The following is an 8404-nucleotide window of genomic DNA, read 5'->3' on the forward strand; positions in this document are numbered from 1 at the left end:
TTGAAGGAGATAAAATAAATATTGATGAAGATTAAGAATTTTGCGTTTTATTTATTTATTTCCGGAAACTTTTCGGTATGCAGTATAGTATGCAGTATCTAATCCACAAAATCGTTGCTACTTCTACCTACTTTGATACTATTTTACATTTTCATATGTAAAAATACACATTTTTTAATTATTTTGCATCAAATAACTTTAATTTTATTAAATTAATAAATTAAATTTTTAAATATTTTTCTTCTCGAACTCTGCAAATCAACCTCTTCTTGACCGTTGATTATTTTGTTGGCGACCCTTCTTATTGTCTGCGCCACGTCTACGGTTTTGATTTTGTCTTCCACCACGTCCTGGTTTACCACCTCTACCGGGTCTGTCACCTCTACCTGGTCTTCCAGGTCTACCTGGTCTACCTGGCCTTCCAGGACGGCGACTGGGTCTGCTGGTGCTGCTGTTACTTGATCCAACAGTGGTGCTCTCAGAAACCGTTGGTGCTGTAGTAGAAGCCACAACAGTGGTAGAGTCGTCAGTTGATGCAACAGTTGAGGAATCAGTAGAGGCTACAGTTGTGGAGTTCTCATCTTCAGAACTGCTTATAGATTGGCCATAAACAGATACAGCAAATAAGGCCACAACGGCGAAAAGTGCGAACAAATTGAATTTCATGATTAAGCTTAGTACTTAGTCAATGCTTGGGTACTTGAAGTGTGATGACTTCAGTTCTGCGGACGGATTTATTTATATGAAAATTCAAGATATTGAATTATTTGATATGTCTGATACGTATTTGCTATTGAAATTTAATTTGGGATTCACTGAGCAAATTTCGATGTTTGCATAGGTGTTATTGTCATCATTTAAATATCAATATCCGCATATCAAAATAATTTGTGAAATAATGATAGTCTATCTAAGAAGTAAGTTTTTATAAAGCTAAAAATACTTTTGTGTTTAGAAATATTCGAAAACATTAATGACGTTTATAAGAAAATAACACAAGTCTGTAACTGAGTAAATATAATAATATAAACAAATATAATAAAAATAAACTTTTCGTTTAATAAAACCAATTAAGAAGTTTTTTGTGATATGTAGACTTGCTTTACTTATAATTAAGTTTAGATAATGGATCTGATTAATATATATATTTTGTTCCAGTGTGTGCCCATTCACACTGTCAAGCTTTGCTTTCAATGGTTTTCCATTACCGTTTTTATTCTTCATAATTACAAAATACATTATGTTTCTAAGGACAGAGCACTAATAATAGATAGATAGATGCCAGTAATATTCCTTCTGATGAATAACAGACTCAATTAGGTTCTAATGAATATAAGCATTGTGACACTTAAAAGTTTAAAAATTCGATAGCTGATTAAAGAAACTAAGCAAGCAGCTACCTCTACAATGAACCAGATAAATACAATATTGTTTTAATAAAACCAACCAAGAATTCTAGGTTTCCGTTTTTTCTTAAGGACTGTAAGCGAACTATGTCATAGTTGTGGTCTGATATACTTATTCAATAGAATGGATGGTTTCTTAATAACCACTTTTTTACAATTTTCATAAAAATTCAGTATTTGTCTCTATAATTAACAACAGCCTAATATCCATTTCTGATTTGACATTTCTTAAAAAAAAATGAATTAAGCTTCATGTTTATTTCTCAATATGCAAATCTCGATGTAAGCTTCTGTTTCTACTCACAATATATATAGTTCTTTATCTTGCTTAAACCTGTGAAGATTTCTAGATGACATTGGTAGCTAAACTATAAATGGAACAACTCATAGAAGCTGCATACATCGTAAAAATAGAATATTTACTATTTATGAACGGGCAGAGTATATCCAGATACTACAAACCAATGAGCTTATCTTCTTTTGTCATTAAGTATTTGAAAGAGGTGTATTTCAAGTGTTTTCAAAGGGTTAAAGCATACCCAAGGCTCAGCATGCTTACCGCATGAAAAGTTCAAGCAATACACTCCAACCGCATTCATAGATTTAAAGATGTGCTTCATAATGTAACCAGAAAAGTCACACTGACCTCCTTCCAGATATAAGAAGAAATTCTCTAACCTTACTATGATTTCGATAAACTCCATCTTAAAAAAACTCTTGGAGCGAATGGAATAGTAAGTGAGATCATGGAAAAAGTATTGGATAAACTTAGCGATTTAACCGCGATCTATAATAATGATGTTTAATAAACGCAAAGAAAATTAAGCTATTGTTATACAATAAAAAAAATTAAATTGATATTAAAGTTAAATAGTCAAAATCTGAAGTTCTTCTGTGTAGAAAGATATAAAGGTTTTATGCCGGAATTTAAATTGAATTGGAAAGCAAATATTGAAAAACGGATATAACAAACCTGCATAGCTTTTTATTCATGTAAAAGGATGGATGGAAGAAACTTGGGCTTTAATTCTAAATTTGTTTAATGGATTTATAGTGTAGAAATACACTTAATATTTAGTTATACCTCACTAATTTGGTGGTGATCGCCCCCTAAGCCTATGGAATACTTGGTCTCTATCAAATTACAAATTAATGATAATACCGCAATGTCGGCGATTAGATTGCATGAGAGTGAAAATCCAAACGGAAAAGGCATAACTGTATTATGCGTATACTACTATATAGCTGGGCATACATTATTTATATCCCGATAATGAATCCAAATCATTAAATTATATTATATATATGTATATCCGAAACCAAAGGCGTAAAAGGACTGCGGGTGCAGAAATGTTTTTAACTCATGATTGTATAATCAGATCGTTTTTTATTATCAACTTATACAGCGCATTCTATGCCAAAATCTTTGTAAATAAGTAGTTCATTTGATTATAGAAATAAATCTGCATATTTAACAGATTACAATTTTCTCCACCAGTAAGACTGATATTCGTCTAGCGTCCAAACTAAATCCAAAATCAAAGTCAATGAAACAGTACAAAACTCAACTGATATCAGTGAGTGATCAGTGAGCATTATCATTCATCTGAGTTCCACGACCCCGACGAATAAAACGAGAGGTAGTTACTGAATAAAAACGAATCTATAATCATTGGTAACCATACCATGTAACCATACGATGAAATCAAACTAAACTAATATCAACAAAGAATAGTTTATTCAGAGCAAAAATCCTAGGGGACAGAGCTGGTATTGCAGTGGCAAGACTCGTGGCGGTGCTAATAGGCCAACATCGATAAAATTTTATTTAAGCTTGTTTTTTCCGAACATGTAATGTCTTTCCAGATTAACACAAATAAATATTTTCGAATTATTGTTCTCTGATCATTTTTATTTTTATTAAATTAATAAATTAAATTTTAAAATATTTTTCTTCTCGAACTCTGCAAATCAACCTCTTCTTGACCGTTGATTATTTTGTTGGCGACCCTTCTTATTGTCTGGTCCACGTCTACGGTTTTGATTTTGTCTTCCACCACGTCCTGGTTTACCACCTCTACCGGGTCTGTCACCTCTACCGGGTCTTCCAGGTCTACCTGGCCTACCTGGCCTTCCAGGACGGCGACTGGGTCTGCTGGTGCTGCTGTCACTTGATGCAACAGTGGTGCTCTCAGAAACTGTTGGTGCCGTAGTAGAAACCACAACAGTGGTAGAGTCGTCAGTTAATGCAACAGTTGAGGAATCAGTAGAGGCTACAGTTGTGGAGTTCTCATCTTCAGAACTGCTTATAGATTGGCCATAAACAGATACAGCAAATAAGGCCACAACGGCGAAAAGTGCGAACAAATTGAATTTCATGATTAAGCTTAGTACTTAGTCAATGCTTGGGTACTTGAAGTGTGATGACTTCAGTTCTGCGGATGGATTTATTTATATGAAAATTCAAGATATTGAATTATTTGATATGTCTGATACGTATTTGCTATTGAAATTTAATTTGAGATTCACTGAGCAAATTTCGATGTTTGCATAGGTGTTATTGTCATCATTTAAATATCAATATCCGCATATGAAAATAATATGGAAAATTTTTTCAGCAGATTTCATAAAACTAAATATACGTTTTAATATATTTGGGCTTAGTCTGTAAATTATTTATAAATTTTAATGACGGCTTCGTGAAAACTGAATAAACATATTATTTTAACTAAACCAAATATGCTTACATAAATAATACTATATACATTTATATGTGAGAATAGTTGTCTGCGGCATTGGTAAACTTTATGTGTGTAAACGTGTTTTATTTTATATATTTTAATGTATTCATTAATAAATTTATGTGTATAGGTGTATACACATAAATATGTGTAGTACGTATATATTAATATAAACGAAATAAAAAAAATTCCAGACACTTTATTGTTATAAATATTCTTATATTAGCTTTCATTAATTTTTAAATATTCTTAATTTAAAAATAAAAATATCCTTTGAAAAAAATCCTTTCAGAAAACTTTCCTTATCTTCCCACATTCATTTTACTTCATTCATCATTGACGAATCCATTTTTCAGTTGTTCGCTTCTTACCGAAAGTGATTGATTACTTCGAAAATTGGTCATGTTGATTTGAAGTCATCATTTGTCAAGCCAACGACAAGCTACGCTATTCGCCTTATGTCTTCCGCCAAATAGAAATTATTTCTGAAAAGGTCGGCAGGATTGGTTTTGATCTGCTAGTTCCTTTAAATAAAGATTAATTTTAATTTGCGAAATGTCCTATATATTTCTAAAAAAAATTTTTAATTTCTGTATGCGTAATGAATATGTTTACAAAGGACAAATCATGGTCCTATTTTCTGTTCACAACTAGGTATAATGTAAATAAATGTTGGCTACTCATTACCATATGACACCCAAAATTTAATTTAATTTGTTGTGAAATAAACCTTACAAATTATGCTTAATCTGCTCACTACTAGACAAATAAGTAATATCTACATATGGAAGTCTGTGTGCACTATTTACGAATGTTTTGTTATGGCACTTAATGCCAAATCTGGGCTAATTGTTACTTCTAATTCAACCTTAGGGAAAATCAACAGTGCCTAATAAAAGTCTGTCATGAACAGATAAATATGACCTAAATTGATGTTAATTAAATAATAATAAAAAAGTTATTCACTACTCGTATATAAAAAAAAACCGTTAAACTTTTAACAAAAGAACTACTAAAGAACCTATGCATGGTCTATTATGCTCCCTTTTGGGTTTAGAGAAAGTCTCTAAGCACTGTTGCGTCGATTAAAAATAGTATAAAAGTAGTACTTTATTATTCAATAAAGGATGCATTTGCCTTTTTTGGAAAGTTCGAACTTCATTTGGTACAACGAAACTCAGGAATTGGTAATAGAACCATTTGTTAAGAATCGTGTAATACGAAAATATTATTTATATGGATTTAAAGTTTACTCAATATTTACTCAATAATAGAATCTACAAGTGTCCGGAACTAGAAAAGTTATTCAATATTATTATTATTAATTGGCTTTAAAAGTCATATACCGATTTGATGGATTTCTGTTTTATTTTATATTCCGCACTATCAGCAAGTGTCAGTGTATATTAATCTCGTCTTTAAAACGTGAAAGTTAACAAAAGTTATAACTATTTAATATTTACTATTTATATATTAGGAATATTTAGTATTATTTATTCAATAAGTAAGTGTAGATATTAGTATGTAGACCTTAGATATGTCCAATAGTCTATACCAGATAATCAGCTCCACATAACATAAGTATCTGCAGTGTTCCCTCTAAGAAACATGTCAGTGACTCTGTTATTGATTCGATTGAGCTATTTGAACTTTTTTGGACTATTGACATGCACTCATAAGTTTGCCTTACTCATAACAATTGTTGCAGTCTGATAACTAGGCTTGGACACTATTATAACAGGTAAGACGCTCAGCAAGAATTCAAGCGCCATCTAACCTTATAAAGGAAGCTAAGACAATCCCTCTTAGCAAGCAGTAAAACTCCACGAGCCGAGTTGAACAAAGTGTTACTCTGTCCCTCTTAGCCAACCCATATCTATGGTTTTTGTAGATTTGGATCGACTTAGATTTAATAGATAAAGATTAGATGAATTTTATATCTCTATGAGGAGGTGTTAATGCTGTCTATTAAGACATTTTGCAGCATCGACTTCAATGGCATCTCTTTTCTTTTTATTTAGTGATTGGGATGATGTAGCTGATTTCCATATTATTTTTGTAGGAAAATGTATTTCTTGTGCTAAAGTAAACATTTGTAATACAGATAATAAGTTGTTGTTTACTTTTCGTTGATAGTGTAAGTAGTTGGTTCCGTCCGAATGTTTTCCTTGTTCTCATAACGATAGCATGCAAATGTAATTTATAATTACATAAATATAATTTGTCAAACTGTGTCAACATTAACATTTAATTATTGTCGTAGTCCTTTAACTATCACACAGGCGATTCCGTTGTGCTCATACTTCCTTTGAAATTGTTTCGAAAGAGGATGAAAGCAATTTGGATGTGGAAGGCTGTGAATTGTAAGATAATTTATAATTTGTGCCTTTCTGTCAACAAATAGTCGTATTTCATAACTGCAAAGTAGAAAACAAGACATTAAATTCAAATTAATTTAATTAGCTGTTTCAATAAAAGGGTGTAGGGTGCTAATGATTATTATGAATATTAAATACTTTTATTACTTAATTTATTACTTTAATTACTTTTATTAAAGATATAAATTGAATCGATTTAGCCATATCGCTTCTATAGTTCAAATATTTAACTGCTGACTTATATTTCCTTTCAAATCAATTTTGATTGTTATTTTTCTTTTATATTTCAATGCGTCAAAATGAAAACGATTTAAATGTCAACATTTCAATTTCACTCGCTATTAATTTTGCTATAATCACAATTTCAAATATTAAATCACACTTCCTTGTATTTATCTTCACCTCAATGTCCTTATAAAGTGCATCCAATTTCAATGAATTACATTTCAAAGAGCAAATTGTCACTTAAACTACCGCCAGCACTACAACTGCCGTCGAAGCCATTGAATGCAGAGCGCGTAATTCACTGCACATCACGAAATAAGTGGCGTAGTCAAGCGGAGTGCAATCGAGTCAAGCACTGGGAGTGCAGGGAGATAATACATACCTCTGCACTTATAGGGCAATCGAATAAATTCAAAATTCAACCATACTTAAGCTAATGCACCTTACAAGCCTTACAAGATAATCTCGTTGCAGATAGTTTTGTGTGAAGACGCTTCATGGAGCTGAGTTAGCTATAAATCAGGCAAAGGAAGAGTAAAGAAAAAATGTGTCATTTCAACATAAAGTACGGTGCAGTAGAAATCTATAGCGAAAATATTTACTTCCAGAACCAGAAGTATGCGTGCACATACATATATTCTTCACAAATCTCATAAACTCATAATCCTTTGGTAGTCCTGGTAGTCCCGCATGCAAACTATGGAGTGCAAAAAATTGGCGGTAGAAAAAAATTTTATGAAATGTGCTTTTTTCTACTTCGAAAGTTTCTTTTTCATTTCCTTTTCGTTTTTTCTCACACATTCTTTACTTCCGTTTATCAGCTTGTTTGTCTATTCAGTCTTTTTTGTTTGTTCGACTTGTGGCATTTGTCAATGCGTTAATATGACATTTGTTATGGCTGGCGTTTATGGCAAAAGTTTTTATTTTATGAGTTTTAAATAAGCATTGTTGTTGTTGTTGTTGTTGTTGTTATATTTTACTATTTGCTTAAGTTTTTATTATCCAGAAAAGTAAAAGTTCAAAGTCTGAAAGAGTTGCATATGTTAACTTGGCTTCGGAAGATAGGAAGTAACTTTAAACATTAAAGGACAGGAAATTTTTAGTCTTGAATCGTTTGCCACAAAAAATTTAATAGTTCATTGATTTCAAAAGTTTCTAAAATAAAAGTTTCTAAAATAAAATTTTAAAGTTCAACATACTTTTGGATTTAGTTTTATGAAAATTCATAACAATTTTACGACATAAAGGGTATCCTTACTGGTTAATTGCAAGAGAATATGCAAACAATGTTAAAATATTGTGAAATATTGGGAAGTACTTTAAGAGAAATTATATACCTTCTGCTCAAAAAGTATCCGGATTTTGTTGTTTGTTAAGGACCTTTTTTAAAAAATTTTTATTTGTTATGTAGGTACACCCTTTCTTGACATATGATACAGCAGCTGTTAATGTAAGACTACCTCAAGTTCATTTAGCGATTTTTACAATGGAACATTCTTGTTGTACGCGATTTTTTGACCAAACACGGCACTACTGTCATCGCTCAGGCACCATATTCGCCAGATCTAGATCCGTGCGACTTTTTACTGTTCCCGAAACTCAAATTGCCCCTTCGTGGTAAGCGTTTTGAGTCGATTGAATCGGTAAAAGAGAA

The sequence above is a fragment of the Teleopsis dalmanni genome, chromosome 2, assembly GCF_002237135.1.
Source record: "Teleopsis dalmanni isolate 2A chromosome 2, ASM223713v2, whole genome shotgun sequence".
Classification (NCBI taxonomy): domain Eukaryota; kingdom Metazoa; phylum Arthropoda; class Insecta; order Diptera; family Diopsidae; genus Teleopsis; species Teleopsis dalmanni.